Source organism: Choloepus didactylus (assembly GCF_015220235.1).
Source record: "Choloepus didactylus isolate mChoDid1 chromosome X unlocalized genomic scaffold, mChoDid1.pri SUPER_X_unloc2, whole genome shotgun sequence".
In the NCBI taxonomy this organism is placed as follows: Eukaryota; Metazoa; Chordata; class Mammalia; order Pilosa; family Megalonychidae; genus Choloepus; species Choloepus didactylus.
Genome location: NW_023637622.1, coordinates 958,468 through 960,934, shown reverse-complemented (window position 1 = coordinate 960,934; position 2,467 = coordinate 958,468). Strand labels below are relative to the sequence as shown.

The 2,467-nt window shown below is 48.2% G+C and overlaps 1 pseudogene; it reads left to right on the top strand.

The window, feature by feature from the left end:
• Window positions 1–503: 503 nt before the first annotated feature.
• LOC119525848 lies at window positions 504–1,665 on the top strand (annotated as a pseudogene).
• The last annotated feature ends 802 nt before the right edge of the window (window positions 1,666–2,467 follow it).

Below are 2,467 nucleotides of genomic sequence, written 5' to 3'. Positions count from 1 at the left end.
TCCAGTTACATCCCCCTCAAAAGACTGACATCTAAGTCTCCCTGTGGTGGCAGCTTTTAAAATGGCTCCCAATGATCCCCGCCTCCTGGGATTCATGGCCTTCCTGTGTGGGCTGGACCTACCTAGTGACTTGCTCCTAATGATAGAGGATGGCAAAAATGAGGGGCTGTCACTTCAGTGATTGGGTTAGAAAAGAGTGTGATGGTGGGTGGCCCAGACCCAGAGGTGCTGAGGGCAGCCGAGGCTCAGGCCAGGGGTCCCCGGGTCTGCATTTCCTCCCCTGCATTGCACCATCCCTAATGTGTCCGTCCATCCATCTGTTGTTGCCACCCCCACCTGTCAGGTGGTTGCAGACCTTTGGTTCCACATTGTTGTGCATTGTGGGAGTGCTGTCTCTTGGGGAGGAGGAAGAGGAGGAGGTGGAAGGTGGATCCGTAAACAAACCCACAAACTAGGAGAGGGAGGGGAAGGCCCTAACCGTGAGGCGCATGCACCTGAGAACCATGTCGGTACCAGAATCCTTTAACCCAGAAAGTCAGGAATTGGACAAGAGCCACTGGCTGACCAGGTTCACTTTGCTGAAGGGCACAGGCTGCAAAGTGCTCCGAGATGTCTTACAGAAATTGCTGGAATCCTTGCAAGAGAACCACTTCCAAGAAGACGGACAGTTCCTGGGAGCAGTTATGCTGAGGCTTGGCATTGAGATGGACACATGTGTCATCCCACTGAGGCAGGGCGGCCTCTCCTCGGTGCAGACCATGGACTGCATTTACCCTGTCATCGACAACCCTTACATGATGGGCAGGAGAGCCTGTGCCAACGTCCTCAGTGACCTCTATGCAACGGGGGTCACGGAATGTGACAACATGCTCAGGCTCCTTGAGATCAGCAATAAGATGACTGACAGGGAAAGGGATAAAGTGATGCCTCTAATCATACAGGGTTTTAAAGATGTGGCAGAGGAAGCAGGGACATCAGTAACAGGTGGTCAAACAGTATTAAACTCCTGGATTGTTTTAGGGGGAGACATGATGACTGTCTGCCAGCCCAAGGAGTTCATCATGCCACATAACGTGGTGCCAGGAGACATGCTCGTTCTGACCAAACCCCTGGGCAGGCAGATGGCTGTGACCGTTCACTAGTGGCTGGACATCCCTAAAAAATGGAATAGAATTAAACTAGTGGCCACCCAGGAAGGTGTAGAGCTGGCATACCGAGATGCAATGATGAATATGGTGAGGCTCAACAGAAAAGCCGCAGGGCTCAGGCACACATTCAATGCCCACGCGGCCACCGACATCACGGGCTTCGGGATCCCGGGCCAAGCAGCAGAGGAATGAGGTGTTGTTTGTCATCCACAACCTCCCTGTCCTGGCCAAGATGGCCACCATGAGTAAGGCCTGTGGGAACCTATTTGGCCTCACACAAGGGACCTGCCTGGAGATTTCAGGAGGCCTTCTGATCTGCCTACTATGCTCGCAAGCTGTGCTGTTCTGTGCCAAGATCAAGTCCTCCAAGTACAGGGAAGGCACCAAGCATGGGTTGTTGGGATTGTGGAGAAAGGCAAACCGCACAGCCAGAATCAAAGACAAGCCCTGGATCATTGAAGTGGCCCCATAAGTGGCCACTTAGAACATGAACCCCACGCCTGGTGCCACCTCCTAATCTGGGTTTTGGTTGTACACTGGTCTATTCTGTTACTATTACTTTAGTTAAAGACCATAAATCACAACGATCTCATTGTGTCTACACATCGGTGACTTGAGATCGATTTGCGAGTGGATACAATGAATAAACCAGAACTCATTGCCTTCTTTTCATGTTACATTAACTCACGATGTACCTAATCTTGAGGCAGCTTCTGAGTTGAGAATTATATTGTTATCCAATACTGTTGATTCATTTTGAATCTTTAGACACTTATCCCTTGCCCACAGGCTCTTTCAATGGTGCTTTCACATGGCACAGACATTACCAAGAGTGGTGTTGACCGCAGTTGGTGTCTTCGTTTTATCTCTATTTATCATTATAAGTCTGATGTGTTTTTTGCTGTCTTGAACCGTCTCCCAGAAAGAAAAAACCAATCAGTGACACAGTAGTATCCCAGTAGTAGGAGAGCCGCATGATGTCCGCGATTTTCTGTCTAGTCTTACCATTCAAGAACATCTCCAACCCGGGACAATCCCCACTGGTGCTTTCAGTTACACAGGGCAAGAGGTTCACTCTGCATGGATAGCACTTGGAAGACAAAAAAGAAGTTTTGTTTCTTTTTGTTTTTGTAGCCTTCCAAGTATTTGCAGTAATATCATTAACTGTTTTTTTTTACTGACAGCAAAACAGGACATTTTTCGCAAGGTAATTAGATGTTCTATAGTGCAACAAGGAATTGCCCTTCTGAAAGGGAGTTCATGTATAATACTCATTTACAGTTGTAATTAACAAGTCAAATAATTTAAAAATAGAATCA